The 21,167-nt window shown below is 44.3% G+C and overlaps 1 long non-coding RNA gene across 1 annotated transcript; it reads right to left on the minus strand.

Annotated features, from left to right (window-relative positions):
* Positions 1-773: 773 nt before the first annotated feature.
* On the minus strand, positions 774-20,954 carry LOC117517815. The gene is made up of 3 exons (XR_004562849.1): positions 20,943-20,954; positions 13,657-13,659; positions 774-867 (listed from the first exon to the last, which is right to left on the minus strand). It is a non-coding gene; the product is annotated as an uncharacterized LOC117517815 (long non-coding RNA).
* Positions 20,955-21,167: the final 213 nt, after the last annotated feature.

The following is a 21,167-nucleotide window of genomic DNA, read 5'->3' on the forward strand; positions in this document are numbered from 1 at the left end:
GGCTGTGGATGAGTCAACTGACAGCTCCAATACAGCACAACTTTGTTGTATGTGCGGTTTTTCAATGGTGACCGTTTCAAGGAGGATTTGTTGGGCCTAATTCCACCGGAAGAACAAACAACAGGGGAAATAATTTTCCAAAAGCTTATTGCTTTTTTAAAGACAATGGACTGGACCTGGAGCGTATTAACCTGCTGGTTACAGATGGAGCTCCCTCGATGGCAGGAAGGGTCAAAGGACCGTCTGCATGACTGTCTGCTGTTGCACCAAAACTACAGTCTGTCCACTGTCTCGTTCACCAGTGTCCTCTGCTCTCAGCTTCGTGGTGAGTTGAAAGTACCATGGACTCTGTGATTGCTGCAGTGAACTTTATCAGAGCAACATCCAGTCTTCAGCACAGGTTGTTTCGCAGACGACTTGCTGATATGTCAGCTGAGCACTCTGACCTACTTTTACACAACGTCAGGTGGTCTGTGAACTGATCTGACAAAAATGCTAGATGAGAAATTTGTCTCAGAAATGTGCTTTTTAAATATCATGCATCATTTGAATGGTCTTAATCTGAATCTTCGGGGGAGGGATAAAACAGTGGCTGATGTGGTTGAAAAGCTGACTGCTTTTATAAAAAAAATAAATAGACATTTTCACATGTGATCTTAATAACAGGCTGCTGCACTTTCCCACACTCAGTGACTTCATTAATACTTTTGATGTTCTGTTAAATAAAAAGGGAAAAAGAAATGCAGTAGCATTTGTCTCAATTGTACACCCGAGAGTAATAGTACAGGTCACAAGAATGTCCGGCCCACAGATCATAGTATTCTGACAAATTTGGCCCCCGGAAAAATATAGTTGAATAGCCCTGATCTAGAGCCACACATGGAGACACAGAAACCTTTCCTGGTCGTCCGAGCGCCAGCAGTTTTAAAATGATACAAGCTCCATAAATTAGATTTTCCCTCTCTCTCAGTAAAATATTCTTGAATTCTAAATGGCACTTGTTTATTTTTCACTTTGTGCATTAATTGAACAGTCTTGAACAAAATCATATCGTTAAGTTTTAATATTTGAGATTTAATGAACAATGGGTTGGTGTGGTCTCGATAACCTGCATTATGAATTGTCCTTAATGCTCTTTTTTGAAGAATGAATAATGGTTGCAATGTAGTTTTGTAATTGTTGCCCCAAACGTCAGCACAAGTGCTGAACAATACAAAGTGTGTAGTGCTCTGCAATCAAGAACATGCTTTACTTTATTTAATACTGCAATACTTTTTGATACCTTCATTTGAATATGCTGAATATGAGCTTTCCAATTAATTTTTCATCAATAATGACACCTAAAAGCTTATTCTCTTTGACACGTTTTATGTTTACCCCATGTATATTTAACTGAATTTGTATGTCTTTTTTTTATTATTTCCAAATAACATTAATTTAGTTTTAGACAAATTTAATGATAATTTGTTAATATCAAACCACCTCTTTAACTTTATCATTTCTGTTCCTAAATCAGATAATAATTGTTGCAGATTTTCCCCTGAGCAAAACAGGTTTGTGTCATCTGCAAAGAGCACGGTTTTAACCAGATCTGAGACTTTACATAAATCATTAATGTATAAAATAAATAATTTTGGGCCCAACACAGAACCCTGTGGTAACCCACAAATGATGTCCAGACATGAAGAACAGTATTCCCCGAGTTTAACAAACTGCTTTCGGTTTTGTAAGTAGTTTTTAATCCAACTCAGAGCAACCCCTCTGATCCCATACAGTTCCAACTTTTGAAATAATATATTGTGATCAGTTGTGTCAAAAGCCTTTCTTAGGTCAATAAATAAACCTGCAACTATTACCCTTTGGTCGACATGTTTATTGATCTCTTCTATGGAATCGAGCAATGCCAGTGTAGTGGAACTTTTTGCTCTAAAACCATATTGACTTTCATCAAGCAAGTCTATAAATTTATCCAGTCTGCTCTTGTAAAGTTTTTCCAGTATCTTTGAAAATTGTGACAATAAGAGACACAGGCCTGTAGTTAGTAAAAAGATGCTTGCTACCAGATTTGAATAAAGGTATCACTTTTGCCACTTTCATACTGTTAGGAACAATCCCAGTTTGAAATGATTTGTTAAAAATATGATAATGGTTTTGCGATTTCAGTAATTATTTGCTTTACTAAGGACATATGTACCTCATTATGATCCGTTGACTTTTTACATTTACATGTACTAACTATGTTAATAATTTCCCTTTCATCTACTGGGCTGAGAAACATTGTGGGTGGATTTCTGGTGATTAATTGCTGATTTTCCCATGTACTGTGTGGGATTTCAGCTGCCAGATTTGGCCAAACATTAGCATGTTGTGCCAGATCTGTCAATTATTAGCCCTGTCCTCTTCAACATCATGATCAATGCCAGATCATGATGTTGACAGGGCTAATAACTGACCCTTGAGGAGTTCCATTAATGACATCAACAGTTTCAGAGAGCTCACCCCCAATTTTCACTTGAATAGTCCTATTATTAAGAAAACCCTTAATCCAATAGAACATTCTACCTGTAACACCTGCATCATGAAGTTTAATTAGTTGTCCCTCCTTCCACGGTGAATCGTATGCCTTTTCAATGTCCAAAAACACAGCAATCACACCTTCTTTATTAATAACAGCTTTCTTGACATCTTGATCTAACACTACAATGGAGTCCATAGTATTCCTACCAATGAACCTTCCTCCCAAACAAAACTGAACAAGGCCAGGACCTCCTCTAAAGCTACATCATCTAAAAATGTTTAAGCAACTTATAACTAATCCTATCTTGACCAGGAGTGGAGTTTGCTCCTGACTGAATTGCCTACTTGAGCTCCTTCAAAGAGAAAAGGCATTATAAAAAAACAGTTTCTAAAGACACATGATTTATCTTCCACCCTTCAGCTTTCAAGATTTCTTCCCTCCTCATAAAACCATAATCCCCTAGATACCTGGAGTTGTGAACCTCTTGATTGACAGCAGAGGTCATGCGATGGACAGTAGAGGTGGGCGGATCGATCCTAATATTGATAATATCAATACCAAAGCTGGTATTGATATTGAACGATCCTCGTGTAAAAAGATCAATACTCAAGCTTTTTTTCTCTCCCGCACGCACTGACTGCTGTTCACGCAGATTCATCAAAGTCTACTCTCTGTTTGTAAAAGCAGCGCTGCGCTGTGTCACACAACACGGAGCAGTGCACCCTTGTATTGTGGTTTGTCAGCCTCTACCTCAGATTTTGTTTTAAGTTGTGTTGAGTGCTATTTTTTTTTAAACAAAAATGTTGATTGTGATAATAAAGTATTTTGTTGTCATGTTCAATGTTTGGCGAAATTCTATCCTCAGACTTGTGGATCCTTTGGATTTATGAAGCTTAAATATGAAAAAGTATCGGTATCATTATCAGTGATACTGGGCCTGTATTTACTTAGTATCGGATCAATACCAAAATTCCTGGTATCGCCCACCTCTAATGGACACGATACTGATGGAGGTGGTGTACGTCCCATTGTTTGGCTAAAGGCTGTTCCTGAGGAATGCAATGAGCTACTTTTCACTGAAAGTAAAGTAAAATCATTTTGAAATAGCGAGTGACATTACATGTGACATTACTTTTTTGAGTGATGACACCAACGTTAACAGTATTGTTCCACAAAATGCTTTCAAGCTGTTGGAAAAATACTGAAGTTTTATTTCCAAAATGAATGTTGATTAAAAACTGTCAAAATTTCCAGAGAAGTAAAATCAACTCTGCAAAGACAAAAAATAAAAAAATAAAAAAATCTAGTTGAACCACCATCATACCACAACCAGCATATGTAGTTTCCAATGTCTTGGAAAACTATATATTAATTGTGAGTAATCCGTTGCTGGTGTTTCTTGTTGGTGCTTGTCGGGGTTTGATCTACGAGGTCTATTAGAAAAGTATCCGACCTTATTATTTTTTTTCAAAAACCATATGGATTTCAATCACGTGTGATTGCATCAGCCAAGCTTGAACCTTCGTGGCGCATGCGTGAGTTTTTTTCACGCCTGTCGGTTGCGTCATTTGCCTGTGAGCAGGCTTTGAGTGAGGAGTGGTCCACCCCTCTCGTCGTTTTTTTCATTGTTTAGCAATGGCTCAGAGACTGCCGCTTTGCTTGATCAAAATTTTTTCAGAAACTGTGAGGGACATCAAAGTGGACACCATTCGAGAAATTCAGATGTTTTTTGGTGAAAATTTTATGGGCTTCAAAGAGATTACGGAGGGTTACTGTCGCTTTAAGGACGGCCCAGAGCGACTGGTGGTGCGCCGCGCTCCGAAGCCGCCATTGACAGGCTGAGCAACCATTTCATTTCTAAACGGATGGCTGTATGGATCCGTGACCATCGTGTGCAATTTCTCTGGTTATCACAAGAGCTGGACATTAACCATTTTCCGGCAGATTTCACTTTTAACAAGAGATTTTGTCATGGAAAGCCAAGCGGAGGCTTCGCGCGTCACGATGGATTCACTACTTGAGCGAGACAAAACCACCTCTGTTTTGGTCTCACAGGACGGCTTTGAGATGGCGTTCAGACAGCTGTCGGTGGTTTTTCCATCGAGTGATTATCCGAGAAATTGTGGATGTGCCTGGACATGCCCCAACATGTCCTGTGAGGCTTCATCACGGCATTGCTTTGCGCGATGCGGCACTGCCGTGACGCGCAGAATTCCTCAGCACGTCTGTCTCAATGTGCCGAAAAAGTGCTGATGTCCACATCTTTTCACAATTCCTGTGCTAGCCAGATGACATCCCGGATAAAACATAGCGTCCAGTTTGGAAATGAATGGCACATTCCACTGTTACAGGAGTTTTTGTCATGGAAAGAGGAGCGGAGGCTTCGAAGCCTGCTCACAGGCGAATGACGCAACCGACAGGTGTGAAAAAACTCACGCATGCGCACGAAGGTTCAAGCTTGGCTGATGCAATCACACGTGATTCAAATCCATATGGTTTTTGAAAAAAATAATAAGGTCGGATACTTTTCTAATAGACCTCGTATTTTTAAATTTTGTAGTATTTTGTATATTGTGACCTGCTGTTTCTTTTTTCTACCTGGGGACAACAGATAAAAATTATCTTGTAGCTAAATGTGGTCTGTGCAACACATTTGTTGTTCAATGTCCCTGTCAAATAAATAAATAAAATAAAATAGTCCAATCATGACACAGGTTTGTCCAGATATTTTATGAAACACCAAAATTTCTGGCTAGAAAACAGGCAGCACAGAACAAGAGTAAAAGTCTTCAGTGTCAGTACATGGTTCCATATAATGAAATATGACCTCTGCATTTAACCATCTTAATTACAGTTAGACACAATCCAACCAGGAGGAGCCATGTGCAGCCAAAGTCCAGAGCACAGGGACCAACTCCAAATATGGAGATGTTGGAGTGCCCAGAGGAAACTCAGACACCAGGAGAACAGTGGGAATTCTGGAGTCTGTAGGGGCCCTGAACAAAAGTTCACAGGGGGGCCCCTCCAACAAGGGTTCATCACCATGATGTTGTAGGTGTGGCCCTGGACTTGTTCTCACCGTCACTGTGAGGCCTTGACCCGAGTTCTGTAATACTTACCACCTAAATCATTTTAATAATCTTCTCCTATTTATTTAAAGTGACTGGAGACCAAAAACATTCCAAATGATCTTTTTATTTCAAGTAAGAAATATTCACAATACAGTGATCAAAGAAAGTAATTCAGTTAGGGAATAACCCGTTGTGTCTGATGACGTGTCGAACGTTCATGCTGGTATATACGGTCGAAAATATTGCCTTTACTGGATCTGCTATGCGTCACCGTAAAAACTGATATTTCGACCGTATAACAGCATGAACATCCGACACATCAGACACAACAGGTTATTCCCATTCTAATCCAGTTTCCATCGTTTGCGTGGTTTATTTTTCTGTAGGTAATTCGGTCGGTGAGGCTAGGCTTACTGTGAAGCAGCGAGCGTCTCTCCAACAGCGTCAGGGCGCGGAGTAATACACAAATGTAAAATTCATCAAATGTGAAACGGTAATTCTTTATCAGAATCCACATCAAAACTTTTGTACGGTATCTTAAGTCACTCATTTTGGCGGCGGCACACGACCTTCTCTCACTCTGAGCTAACAGCGCTAACAACTAGCAGCATGCGCAGCCGGTGTTCTGATGAACTGTGCATCCTGAAAGTTCTGCATCCCGACAATACTGTACATTCACAGTTGCGCGCACATGCACTGTTGTGTGCGGAGGACAGGAATGACATTCAACAGTAATGACATCTCATCAGAACACCGGTCAGGGTGCAGAGTAATACATCTTTGGCCACCGTTCCACAGATATTATATGCCTGATATGTGACACGATTAACCAATCAAATTCACGGAAAAAAATGTAATTGGATTAGAATATGTGTTTGAAGATAAGTAGATGTTACATTAATGTTGCTGTGAGAAGATAAACAAATATGTTACAGTAGTGCAGCTCTTTAAGAAAATGAGTAAGTTTAATAACATCAAAGAGTAAAAAGTGATGCTCCCGAAGAGGAATAAAGTGACTTAGCAGAGTTTTTCTTGGCTTTTTATTAGCAGCTGGGCAGGCCAAGAAACGCCCTCCAATCTACACTACGTTATTATTATTATTATTATGTAAAAAATGGTCTTCAAACGTGAGGAGTCCCTCTCCTGCCATCGCTGTCCTCTTCAGGGGGGGGATCCTGCTGTACAGGATGACCTTCTTGGGGTCATCAGGCAGTGGACAGACGATGTCACAGACATCTTCTGGAGATCCAGGTTCTCCAGGACGTATTCAGGCAGTTTGTTCTGGAAAAGATACAAATAGATTAGAGTTTAAAAGTCCATCAGTAACTTTTCAGAAGAGTTCTCACAGACACTCATTAGTCTGTTTTTAATGATGTGGTATTTTGTAAAGTCATTTCTTGATCACTGCTGCTCCGACCTGATGAAGAAGGTAAAAGCAGTGGAGTGTTCAGAATGTCACTTACTTTGTATTTGTCCTGTGAATGACCTTCAGCAGCTCCTTCAGCTTCAGCTTCAGTTCTGGGCTGAGAGCTGGCAGGGGCGGAAAGGAGGCTGGAGGAGGAGGATTGAAAAGAATTCATCAGATGATTTTCTCTGTGATACTTTACATCACTTCACTGTGTGTGACATGAGTTTCCATCTCAGCTTTATTCAAACATTTCAACTATTTCACTCCCTCACTGTTCCTTGTCTTCCCCACAGATGTTGATTTACCCTCAAACATCAGACCATCATCTGAATGTTTGTCCAAACTTGAATGTGAATGTCAGACAGCTATTGGAGTTGCTCCTAGAGGGTTTGTTTTGGCAAAGGTCAGGTCAATGGGGTGAAAGGTTAAAATGTTGTGCACCAAAACACAGTACACATTTGGAGGTGGATTCTGAATTGCCCAGGTCAGATTAAATTGATGAAAGTGAAGGTCATTGTTGTCAAAGTAAAAAAATGAAGTTTCTCAGTCGATTTACATGAAACCTGGGACACATTTGGAGGTGGTTTTGGAATTGACCAGCAAGTTTACATTTTCCTGACCTCCATCATTGGGGACAAGCTCATGTCTTCTCGTCACTGTTGGCTGACTCCTCCCAGGTCCTTTGCTGATTTCTACCAAACTTGGCAACTTGTCAATGAAAGCTGACCCTGAAACTACCTGAAATAATTCTTTTGACAAAGGTCAAGGTAAAGGAATTTATTTTCAAATCACAATCGGGTCTCCATGCAGCCAAAGTCAGGGCTGTGTCCAAATTCTTGCCACTTCACTGGACCTGTTTCTTGTGGATGTTGGACTGTCCCAGAGGCTGAAAGCATCTACTGAGGATGCCCCCTGGTCATCTCCCCCAGGAAGTCTTTCAGGCGTGTGGGAGGAGGCCGCAGGGAAGACACAGGACACGATGGTAGGGATTTTATCTCCCAGGTGGCTTGGGAACACAGCGGGATCTCCCAGAAGGGGGTTTTAAGGTCAGAACAGGGAGTCTGGGTTGAACTGCTTAGTCTGCTGACACATGGACCCAGACCCAGATAACTGGCAAAACTGATAGAATGAATACATTCGTAGCAAATGTGAGTTCGACTCTGAACGCCTTGCCTTGGTCAGCAAGAGGTCAAACCATTTGGGTTGAAGTCACGGTCAATACGGTCAAACGTCAGCACGCCATAGCTGTTAATGTCAGGCCGTTAACAAAGACACAAGGAACCAATGAAGTGTGTGTAAGTTCAATCCTAAATCACATCATTCACTCACTGTGCTGAAGGCGGGCGTGAGGCCCTGCCGTTCTGACGAGACCATCCTGATGTCCCTCCGTCATGATGACGCCGACATTCTGTCCACCGGGGTTGGACGGCTGTGAGAAGTCTGAGGTTTGGCTGCAGAGAGAAAGATAGAGAAACAGTCTTCAGATAAAGTCCAGACCTGCTGAGACTAGAGACGTGTGTCTGTCTCACTGCTATTGACTATACAGATCTGCAGAAATCTGTTCCATCAAACACATAATAATTCAATTAAAGGTGGCAACATAACGAGACACTGACAAAATAAATGTCCATGTCTCTCCTGGACTCAACAGCTGCACACAAACATTTCCTCAGGATTAAAGTTGTATCAGCTTAATATGGCTCAAGGCTGTTTGATGCAAAGCACCAAACCAAAAGACTTACAGACTTTTCCAAAGTGTCTGAAAACCTTTGTCATGACTTTAATTGTTATATGGCTGGGGGGGCCTGGCTGCCTTTTTGTTTCTGTCCTTTGTTTCTCCTTCCAGGTGGCTTGCATGTGGGACTGAGTGGCTGTGTTGCTGAGGTTATCAGGACCTCACCCTGATCACCTGCGGCTCATCAGGACTCACAGCTGAGGTGCATCTATATGGATTGGAACATGGTGGCATTTAAGACTGGAGTATGCAGTGTGTATTTGCCAGAGACTCGACCGTTGTGACCCAGACGGGTGAGATCGTCGTCTCGGGAGCCATCTCATCATCAGTGGATGCAGAGAACGTCCAGGTTTGATGCACGGTCTGTGAAAGAGGAGGGGGTGAGGTCTCACGCTCGTCAGCACACTTCCTGAGGTACGTAGATTTTGGTGACTAACATTTATACAGTCAGTAAATGTGGTGTCCCTCACCCCTTTTTATATTGAGCTGTATGTTAGTCAGTATCGACTTCCCCTGACAGTGAGTTTTGTGAATGGATGTTCCATGCCTGCAGGTTGGGAAGTTGATTAGTAATCAAGCCAGGAAGTGTTTGCTGTTTGTACACCTTAAGGGTTCTCTCTGTGTTGTAGAGTGTGGACTCACATAATGGTTCCTTCTTTCACAGACTCGGTTTGTTGCGGCCACCTGGGGGGTGTCGGCGGGGTCCTTGGGTCCGAACAGCTTCTGGCTCCGGACCGTTAGCGCTGCTGGGAGCGCACCACGCCAGACCGCACTTTGTTCTTTATGTATCACTGTTATGTATTAAATTCAGTTAGCCTTTGTACCGTGCTCTGCTTATTTCATACTGGGTCTTTCAAACGCTGGTCGGTTCTCCGAGCTGCGTCCGACACATAACAGTAGTCTCTGGCCAAACATCACGGACCCAGCGGTAGCAGAGACGGTAACGCGCCGGGAAGGCGGCAGCAGACGTTCAGTAGTTATCCGGATCAGTTGCGGGTGCTCTCCGCCCGGATGGTGCTTGTTTGAGACCCATTACTGAATACTGATTTGTGCTCTCTTGCAGCCGTGTTCCTGTGTTTGTGCCTTATCCGTGGGTCGTGGTGGAGTGTGACTGGCGACAGCTTCGCGTCACGCTCCGACCGGATAAGAGGTTTAAACGGGAGCTGCAAGACTGTGTCTGTAATGGGTGCACGCGCACGGCGGAGCTCTGTTAGCACGGGTCGCTGAGCTTCCTGTGTTACAGTTGTAGCCCCGTTTCCCCGGATAAAGATAACTACTGCGTCTGTTGTATCAACTCCGGCGTTATTTAGTTGAGCACATTTTGGTTGTGTGTTGCACACAGCTGCGCACGGAGATGCAGCTCGTTTGTTTCTGTCACCAAAGGGTTTTTTTCATTTTTAGCACTTTGGCTCCCTCTTTTGGTGACTGAGTCACATCACCGTCAAGCTCTTAAGTTGGAACAGGTGTGTTCCATTTGTTGGAGCTTGACGGTATAAATCACTTGTTTTGTGTTAGTTCATTTTGTGTGGGTGTTTTTTGAGTTGGTTTTTGTGTGGGATTTTATTTTTTGTTTTACACTATTAGTGTCTGGGGTCGTGACCCTGCAGTTCTGTGTAAAAAAAACAAAACAAAAAAAAAAAAAACAAAAAGGGACCCAAGCAACTGTATGTTAGTCTTTCTTTTTATTTCTTTCAGTTTCACCTCCCAGGGTTTGATGGGATGGTCCCCTGGGGGGTCATGGGGGGGTAATTGGGTTTTTTTTTTTCTTTTTTTTGTTTTGTTTTTTGTTGTGCCCTCTCTTCTCCTCTGGCTCCAGCCATGTGAGCCGTAGTGTCGGCGTTGCTGGAGTGGTGCAGTTTGGTTATGCTGGGCGTTTCCCAGGTAACCGCTGCACCTGGTGGGGGGGGGGGGGTTTCCCCTTTTGTTTTTCCCCCCAGTTTCCGCCCTCAGGGTTTGACTGTGGTGTCCTCTGGGGGGGAAAGGGCTGTGGGTCCATCTAGCCATAGACGGCCGGGGCTGGGTCCGTTGGTCATGAGGGGAGGCATCTCCTGGGGTTGACGAGTGGTCCTCTGGGAGGCGCTGGGAGTCCCCGTGGGTGACGTTGGATCCCAGAGGGACCTCGGCTGTGGTTATTACTCCTGGAGCTGGCGGGATGTCCTCTGGGGGGTGTTGGTCCTTACATGTCGTTGGGGGGGGGGGGGGGGGGGGTTAGCATTTTTATTTGTTAGCTTAAGTTTGGGTTGTTTTTCTTTTCTCCCCTTCCCGGGGTTTGATGGAATGGGCCTCTGGGGAGGGGGGGGGGTGTTTTGGGTTGTTTGTGTTTGTCTTTTGGTTTTATGACTAACCAGACTGTGAACATGGTTGGACAAAGGCTGACTGCACAGGTTTAAGAACTCCTGGCCACACCTGTGCTAAGTGACTGACGGAAACAAAGGCAAAGATGCAGCCAGTGGAGAGGACATCAACCATTCTGTTGGAAGAGGAATGCAGATGCGGTTTCCAGCCATGGTCCCTGGAGGGGGGTGTTTCTCCTGGGCCAGGTTTGTGTGGTCGCCGGGAGGCTTCCCGTGAGGGTGGGGTACTGTTATATGGCTGGGGGGGCCTGGCTGCCTTTTTGTTTCTGTCCTTTGTTTCTCCTTCCAGGTGGCTTGCATGTGGGACTGAGTGGCTGTGTTGCTGAGGTTATCAGGACCTCACCCTGATCACCTGCGGCTCGTCAGGACTCACAGCTGAGGTGCATCTATATGGATTGGAACATGGTGGCATTTAAGACTGGAGTATGCAGTGTGTATTTGCCAGAGACTCGACCTTGTGACCAGACGGGTGAGATCGTCGTCTCGGGAGCCTCTCATCATCAGTGGATGCAGAGAACGTCCAGGTTGATGCACGGTCTGTGAAAGAGGAGGGGGTGAGGTCTCACGCTCGTCAGCACACTTCCTGAGGTACGTTAGATTTTGTGACTAACATTTATACAGTCAGTAAATGTGGTGTCCCTCACACCTTTTTATATTGAGCTGTATGTTAGTCATGTATCGACTTCCACTGCAGTGGAGTTTTGTGAACTGGATGTTCCATGCCTGCAGGTTGGGAAGTTGATTAGTAATCAAGCCAGGAAGTGTTTGCTGTTTGTACACCTTTAAGGGTTCTCTCTGTGTGTAGAGTGTGGACTCACATAATGGTTCCTTCTTTCACAGACTCGGTTTGTTGCGGCCACCTGGGGGGTGTCGGCAGGGTCCTTGGGTCCGAACAGCTTCTGGCTCCGGACCGTTAGCGCTGCTGGGAGCGCACCACGCCAGACCGCACTTTGTTCTTTATGTATCACTGTTATGTATTAAATTCAGTTAGCCTTTGTACCGTGCTTTGCTTATTTCATACTGGGTCTTTCAAACGCTGGTCGGTTCTCCGAGCTGCGTCCGACACATAACATTAATGTCATTTTGTATTTATTCTAAGACAATGCTGCACATGCAACATTCATACTGTATAACATTAAGAACATGGATATGAACGTTTTGTTTTTCCTGAAAAGGGGTTCGATCCTCAGAGTGCCTGACTCAGGAACATCTTGATTGTTTGTTCAGTTCTAATCCAGAAACGTCACTTATGGTTCAAATGGAAAGAAAAATGTACAATAAACAACAAGCAGCAGAAACAGCTGGAAATGAGTTTGACAGCAAAACAAAAGGAGGGTGAATTAACGCACAATCATTTTATAAGTTCTTCACATTTCTTCGTTTGTCCTCGGGTTGTCACAGCAGATCTACAATGGATCCGCATGTTGAGTCAGTAAGTGTTTATCGCCACATGACATGGAAAACCAGCTGGGGTGGCCTTGAACGAACAACCCTATGCACCAGGAACCACTCCACAAACCGCTTGGCCACCTTCATTTTCAAGAGCATTTCTTGGCATTTACTGAGAAAAACATGCACATGTGTACATCCATAGAAAGTCTCTCCAGCCAACCAGACGTGTCTGATTAGACCTTTGCTGATTCCGACATTAAGTGGTTAACTTTGGGCTCGCCCTGTACCGTTACATTGTTTAGCTTTTTAGCCTGTGATGGTTTTAGTGTTCCAACTCCACAATTAAACAGTTAAATCATTTTTGTCCCAAGTGAGATGTTGAATCTAAAAACGTATAAAAATAATGTCTCTCATAGTTGAAGTGTACCTATGATGAAAATTACAGACCTCTGTCATCTTTCTAAGTAGGAGAACTTGCACAATTAGGGACTGACTAAATACTTTTACCCCACTGTATTTTGTGTTTGTTTATATATGTGTGTGTGTGTTTGGTAGAAATTTGCCTGTTTAAAAAAGTTATTTCTTTCTGAAATGTGGCTGACTGTCAGGACGTGGCACAAACCAGGTGGACACAAATGCAAACTCACAGCAGGTGCAGTTTGAATTAGATTTAATCGTTGTACCAGGCAGGGATTCAGTTCACAGGTGGTCCAGCAATTAAACAAAGGTACAGACTGACATGAGGCTGAGGCTTGGTTGAAAAAACAGGCTGAGGTCAAAATACATGGCGTGATGGCAATCAGAGTCAGAGACAAAAACATGGTTGAGGACAAAACAAGGTCTAATACCAGCAGGCTATATACAAGGCAAGGACATGAGAGCTGGAAAGTGAAAAAACATTCAACAATCGAGCGAGGGACTGTGAGGGCTTAAATAACTGGTGATGTAATTAGTGCAACAAGATACAGGTGTCAGTGAAGGTTCTGGAAGGGGGCGTGACCAGGGAAGACAAAGGTAAGTGCAAGAGAGTGAAGGCGCGAAAATACAGAGTGTAGTGATAAAAGAAACAAAGACACATGTGCAAGTGCAAGAGTGGGATTGAATGAAAATACAAAGTAGACAGAGACAAAGTGTGAGACAAAGACACAATGGCTGGTGCAGTGATATGGAGTGAGAACATACTTGGGCGGGCGTGAAGGAAACAGAACAATGAACAAAGCTAAGACAGAATCATATATTAACTAGACCTGACAGAACTAAGTAGAAGGCATAAACAAAGAAATCATGATCTTAAACAAAACTAGAACCGGACTGACACAAATCAAAGTATAAGAATAAATGCAACAACTGATAAGCAAAAATAAATAACTAAAACCAGTGACCAAACAACACAAAATAAATCATAAACAGAAAATGCAATACATAATTAAAGGAACACAACTGGATGAAACCTCTGAAGATAACCAATATCAGTGATTAAAGCATGATAAAGCAACACAAAATAAATGATAAACAGAGTGCAATAAATAACTAAAGGAACATAACCAAAACCTGTGACCAAGGCATAATATACACAATGTGATAAACAGAACTAAACTACAGCAACTTAATGAACCAAGAGTGAACAAATAGAAGGATAACAGAAATCAAACTAATGATAACATGAACATGACAAGACATAGATAAAAACACAGAAGGCACAGAATACAAACGCAGATACGAGGCCATACTAATAACAGATGGCCCTAAAGTGCCGGATCATGACAGTACCCCCTCCCCAAGGGACCGACACTGGTGGGCCCCAAATCACCAACGACCCAAGCCGACAATGGGAGGGGGATGGGGGGAATGGCCAGAGGGCACCAGAAAACAGAAACACAGCCAGCACCCAAGGAAACTGCAAACAGAAGGGTGACCAAGTGCAAGGCGTGGAACCACTGGGAAGCCCAGAAGACGGGAAACTGCAGAGTCCAGGGGGCGACCACAAGACAGACAAAAAGAAAAAGGCAAGGCCGGAGGCTGGCCACAGACCTCAGCTGGAAAAACAGCAGGACCACTTGGACGGCCGGAAGACCCACTTAAAATAACCGGTGAGTGGGGGGGGGGGGGTCTGACCTGATGAGGAACCTGGGCCAAGTAGTTTAGGGGAGCAGCCAGGGGACTGGCCCAGACAGGTGGTAGGATAATTTTGAGAACCTGGGTCCACCGCAGGGCACAAAGTGGCAGCTTGACCAATAATTCAGAGGAGGTCTCGTTGTGGATGATTCAGCACACGAAGTGGTGACATTTTCCAGAAGGGCTTTTGCAGTTCTGAGGACGTGGACGCACCAACAGTGATTTCTGGGGAGTGAGAATATCTGAGAGCTGTGGAAACGTGTGCACCTTCAAAGTTCCTGCTGGTTCGATCGACGTGGATCCTTTTGAAGAGCTGGCAAAAAGCTCCAGCGCGATGATTCAGTTCGATACTTGGTGGTGCACGTGCAGATTAATTCATGGTGGAGGGTTCAGGTGGTGTAAGCTCCGCTTCTGAATGCTGAAATGGCGTTATGTTCTCAGCAGGTGCTTCTAAAACCGTGAACGGCTCCGCTTGTTTAGGATGCGGGCCCAGTGAGGAAGGCCCATCAGGTGCCGCTGAGCGCAGAAGTGATGTGAATGTTCCCGATGGCTCTGGGAGTGATTCCAATGACGTCATCTCCCCAAAGGAGTTGGGCAAAGTTTGCGCTTCACACGGCTGCAAACCGCACCAGTGCACGCTGAAGGTCCTGATTTGACGAAACCAACAGAACCACATCATCCGCAAACAGCAGAGATGAGATTCTGTGGTTCCCAAACCGGACCCCCTCTACACCCTGGGTGCGCCTATAAATTCTTGTCCATAAAGGTAATGAACAGAACTGGTGACAAGCGCAGCCCTGGCGGAGGCCAACGTGCACTGGAAACAGGTTTGACTTACTACTGGCAATGCGAACCAAGCTCCTGCTGAGTCATACAGTGACCGGATAGCCCTTAGCAAACGACCCCGGACCTCATACTCTCGGATCAACCCCCCACAGGGTGCCTCAAGGGAAACGGTCGAACGCCTTCTCCAGATCCACAAAGCACATGTGGACTGGTTGGGTGAACTCCCATGACCCTCGAGCACCCGATGGAGGTGGACTGGTTGGGTGAACTCCCATGAACCCTCGAGCACCTGATGGAGGGTGTAGAGCTGGGTCCAGTGTGTCACGACCAGGACGAAAACCACACTGCTCCTCCTGAATCCAGGTTCGTCTATCAGTCGAATTCTGCTCTCCAGTACTCTGGAATAGACCTTACGGGGATGGCTGAGGAGTGTGATCCTCTTAGAGTTGGAACACACCCTCCGATCCCCCTTCTTAAATAGAGGGACCACCACCCTGGTCTGCCAATCCAGAGGCACTGTCCCCGACCGCCACACGATGTTGCAGAGGCATGTCAACCAAGACAGTCCCACAACATCCAAGACTTAAGGTACTCAGGATGGATTTCATCCACCCCAGGAGCCTTGCACCAAGGAGCTTTTCTGAGCACCTTAGTGACTTCAGCCTGGGTGATGGATGAGTCTGCCTCTGAGTCCCCAGTCTCTGCTTCCTCTTCGGAAGACGTGACAATGGGAATGAGGAGATCCTCTAAGTATTCTTTCCACCGCCCGACAACATCCCCAGTCAGGGTCAACAAGTCCCCACCCGCACTATATACAGTGTTGGCAGAGAGCTGCTTCCGCCTCCTGAGGCGTCGGACAGTTTGCCAATAGTCCTCCTCCATGGCCTTCCCAAACTCCTCCCAGACCCAGGTTTTGCCTCTGTGACCACACAGGCTGAAGAACGCTTGGCCTGCCAGTACCTGTCAGCTGCCTCCGGGGTCCCACTTACCAACAAAGACAAGTAGGACTCCTTCATGTTTGATGCATCTCTTACTTCCGGCGTCCACAGCACCGGGTTCGGGGAATACCGCTGCGACGGCACCAGAGACTTGCGACCACAGCTACGAGCGGCTGCATTGACATGGAGGTGGAGAACATGGTCCACTTGGACTCCATGTCTCCAACCTCCCCCGGGATCTGGGAGAAGCTCTCCCGGAGGTGGGAGTTTGAAGACCTCGCCGACAGAGGGTTCCACCAGTTTGTTCCCAGCAGACCCTCATGATACGTTGGGCCTGCCAGGTCTGACCGGCTTCCTCCTCCCCTCCCACGGATCCAACTCACCACCAGGTGGTGATTGGTTGACAGCTCTGCCCCTCTCGTCACCCGAGTGTCCGAGACACGTGCCGATGGTCAGATGATACGACTACAAAGTCAATCATCTCAACCTCCCGCACAAGCTCAGGCTCCTTCCTCCCCCAGCAAGGTGACGTTTCCACATCCCAACACCCAGAGGCTGTGAGCGGGGACCCGGGCTGCCGGTCCACCCACCCTCAACTGCCACCCAGTCTTCTCTGCACCCTACCCCCATGGCCCCATCTGCAGGTGGTGAACCCACAGGAGGGCGGGCCCATGTCGCTCTTTTGGGCTGAGCCCAGCCAGGCCTCGTGGGCTAAGGCCCGTCCACCAGACACTCGCGTGGGAGCCCCAACCCCAGGCCTGGCTCCACGGTGGGGCCCCGGCTCCGCCATACCGGGTGACGTCTCGGTCCTTGATATTGCACTGGTCATAGGAGCTTCTGAACTGGGGAGGTTATGGTCTAGTGGTTAAGGTGTTGGGCTTGAGACAAGAAGTGTTGTGCTGCCTTTGTTTGCTGCTGTATCTGCCTCACTCCCCCTCCCTTCCTGTGTCTGCTAGAGCCACTTGTGGAACTGATTGGATTCACCTGCTCACACTCATTAACCACCTGTACAAATACCTCATCTCTCCACGCTCTCAGACGCCGGAAAGTCAGTTTGCCTACAGGTTTCTTCGGCCTCGTCTTTGGATTACTTTTTATACTTTATTTGGTGGCTTATACTAACTCTGTGTTTCCTGTGTCCTCAGAGCTCCTGATTCCCTCTGCTTCACTGTGCCACCTGGTCCTGTTCTGTGCTGGTTCCAGACAAACGGTGTTTGGGTGTGACATTCCTGCCTCCCGTTAGCTCCAGCAGTCTCTCCCGCCTTCAGTGCTTGGCTTCTTGGCTTGTAACACTCTCAACACATATCAATAAATCATTCTGTTTTGTATTTTGGCTTGCTTTCTGCATTTTGGGTCCTAATCACTGTTCTCTCGGGTTTAACCCTAACAAGAACATCCTCAGTTCAAATCCCCGCCTAACTGGAAAATCACTAAAGGCCCTTGGGCAAGGTCTTTAATCCCCTATTGCTCCCGGTGTGTAGTGAGCGCCTTGTACGGCAGCACCCTGACATCGGGGTGAATGTGAGGCATAATTGTAAAGCGCTTTGAGCATCTGATTCAGATGGAAAAGCACTTTATAAATGCAGTCACTTAGGACCTGTTTGCCATGGGAGACCCTACCAGGGGCATGAGACCCTCAACAACATAGCTCCTAGGATCATCTGGGTAGGCAAACTCCCCCACCACAATAAGGTGCCAGTTCGAGGGGAAGCGCCTTCCACCCTGTTAATTTATCTTTAATATGACCAATCACAGGATTAATGTTTACAGAATATAGCTGACTAGTTTTGGATGTAAAACATATTCCTAGGTACTTTAATCCAGACGGAGCCCATTGAAATGGTTTAACAAAAGTAGGTTCTCCCTGGTCGTAAGCAGTTAAAGGCATTATTTCTGATTTTCCATAATTTACCTTGTACCCGGATATCTGCCCGAATTTCTTGATACAGTCGATTAGAGCCAGAATGGATTTTACAGGCTCTATCAAAGTCAAAAGAATGTCATCAGCGTATAATAAAATTTTATGCTATTTCATCACTTTCAATATTCCCTTGATATCCTTATTTTGCCTAATTGCTTTCGCAAGTGGCTCTATAGCCAAATTGAACAGCAGAGGAGAAAGTGGACTCCCTTGGGCCGTTTCTCTCCCCAGTCTGAAAGGTGCAGACAGCAGGCCATTTGTCAGAACAGATGCCATAGGATTTTTGTATAGGTTTTACCCAATTTATAATATTTTCTTTAAATCCAAAACTTTTTAGCACTTCAAACATTTATTCCAGTTCAATGCGATCAAAGGCCTTTTGGCATCCATTGAGACGATTCCTGGTATTTGAGTATGATTAAGATGTTGGATAATATTGATAAGGTGTCTAGTATTGTTCGATGACAATCGCCCCTTTAAAAAGCCGGTTTGGTCCATATTAGGGTGATTCTTTAACTACGGGCACTATTGGCCTTGTAAATGTAATTTCCACCACACCATTGCCTTACAATATAAAGCGCCTTGGGGCAACTGTTTGTGTGATTTGGCGCTATATACATGTGCTCTGATGTCACTGTTTATCTCCATAGAAACTACCCAAACAATCTTTCATACAAACTGCTTAAAGGGACATTAGAGTGTAGTGGTGGAAATTACGGCAATAGTGTGGGACAACTACATTTTGTTTAAAAAAATCACGACAGTTGTATGACATTGAATACCCCAATTATGTTTTGATTATTTTACTGATATTTTATTCAGAGATATTTTAAAACATTAGAAAAAACGTTTTTTTACCATTCATTTTTATCATTGAAGATCAAAAGTCTGGGTGTGGGACAAGCACAAAACGGCAATATTTGCATATAATGATGCTGAAAAAAGGTGAAAAAGTCATCATAGACTACTAGAACAAATTTCTTAACAAGTTTCATTGTAAAGATAACTATAAAAGTGTGAAATTTCCCCTTTTTTCTGTTTTTCATACAATATGATCAAAGGACATAATAAGTGCCCGTAGTCTAAGAATCACCCATTAATTATGTCAGGTAGAACCTTTTCCAATCTAGTGACTAATATCTTAGATAAAATCTTCATGTCTACTCCCAGTAAACTAATTGTTCGAGATGAAGAACACTGTTCTGGGTCTTTATCTTTTTATGGTATTACGATAATGTTTGCAATCACCCTGCTCAGAGTCCCGCTCTCATTGGACCGACATCTCACGAGCCCAAGCTAAGCTAGTGGTGCTTGTGAAAGTGTGCTATTCCGCGTCAAAGTCCATCGTGTCAGTGTTTGCAATGTGCTTGAGCAATAACAGGTGAAGTTGCTCATAAACTTTAAGTTTCTTAAATATTTATTATGGCCACTCTTAAAATTTCAGTTATCTTTATAATTTTATTACCAGTGGTGGGCACAGTTCAGATAATCCGATAACCATCGAAGATAATGTTTTCATTATTGGATTATTATTGATTTAGATAACTTTAAAAACCATTATCAGACTAATTATCTTGCAATAAATTTTTGTCTGATAATTTTTAGACAGATAACGTGGTAAATATTGCTGAACAACTACAAACATTTATAAATTTAAAATCAGTTGAGCACCTACCTGTTAAATGTTTTGTAGCAGATGTGTAGTTCTAGCCACTGCAAAACAGAAGAGAGCTGCTTCTAAAAGAAACCGCTGTATCCTCTGCAGGCATAGCTAACTGGTCGCCCGCCCCCCCCGACCCAAAAACCCCATTTCTTTTAACCCTGTACTGATATGCGGGTAATATCACTCAAGTCATCCAGAGTTATACATTTTTAACTTATGGTTCAAATTTTAACCAAACTAATTTCGGACAAGTTATTTAAATTAACGTCATGTCTGAAGTTTTATAAATTGAAAATATCAGATATATGTTTTAGTTTTAAAGTACTGCACTAATTTTTAAGGTTTTAGTGTGGACATGCTGTGTCCAGGTGCATTATGGATATCTCAGTACGTTCACGACATGAGAAATGCATTTGAAACACTCTGATCAGGCTCTACGGACAACAGCATTAAACTCTAGTGCCTAAAACTCTTGTAAATATATTCTCTGGGTTTATAGACATTGTTATTATTGTGTTTGCATTTATTAAATTCCACGCATCTTAAATGTAGCAGACAGATTAGCTGGAATTTTGCTTTGGCAAGTTTTCAAGGTCTCTACTGCCATCTACTGGCCAGTAGTGTTCATGGCAGTATTGGCCCTGAAGCTGGGCTGATTTTCAATCACTGTACTCGGTTCCAGCTCAAGCTGTACCACAGAACCGCACGGTGTAAAAGTTCAGAGCGCGTGATTTATGTTCTCACACACTGTAAAAGTTTACTGATTTTTCCTTTTTAAATTTTTATAAAATTCCACGGGGGTATCCGTCAGCACCCGGACATTTACCTGACTGAAGAGACGTCCTGTAGTGGGTACTGTGCTCACTGACAGGTACCGTGGAGTTCAACTGGCATTTACCATAGAACACGAGAATTGGCTGGTCCACCACTGTGCTTTTCACAGATGAGAGCAGGTTCAACCTGAGCACACGTGACAGATATGAAAGGGTCTGGAGAAGCCGTGGAGAACATTATGCCTCCTGCAACATCACTCAGCATGACCAGTTTGGTGGGTCAATGATGGTCTGAGGAGACATCTCCCTTGGAAGGACACACAGACATCTAAAGACTAAACAGCACCCTGACTGATATCAGGTATCAGGATGAAGTCCTTGGACTCATTGTCAGAGAATCGATTTCCTCCTTCATAGTTCTGACCCACAAATCTGAATTTGATGACTTCACAGCCTCCTTCAGAGTTCGGTGTATGTCAGATATAACTTCTCC

The sequence above is a fragment of the Thalassophryne amazonica genome, chromosome 9 (assembly GCF_902500255.1).
Source record: "Thalassophryne amazonica chromosome 9, fThaAma1.1, whole genome shotgun sequence".
NCBI classification, from domain to species: Eukaryota; Metazoa; Chordata; class Actinopteri; order Batrachoidiformes; family Batrachoididae; genus Thalassophryne; species Thalassophryne amazonica.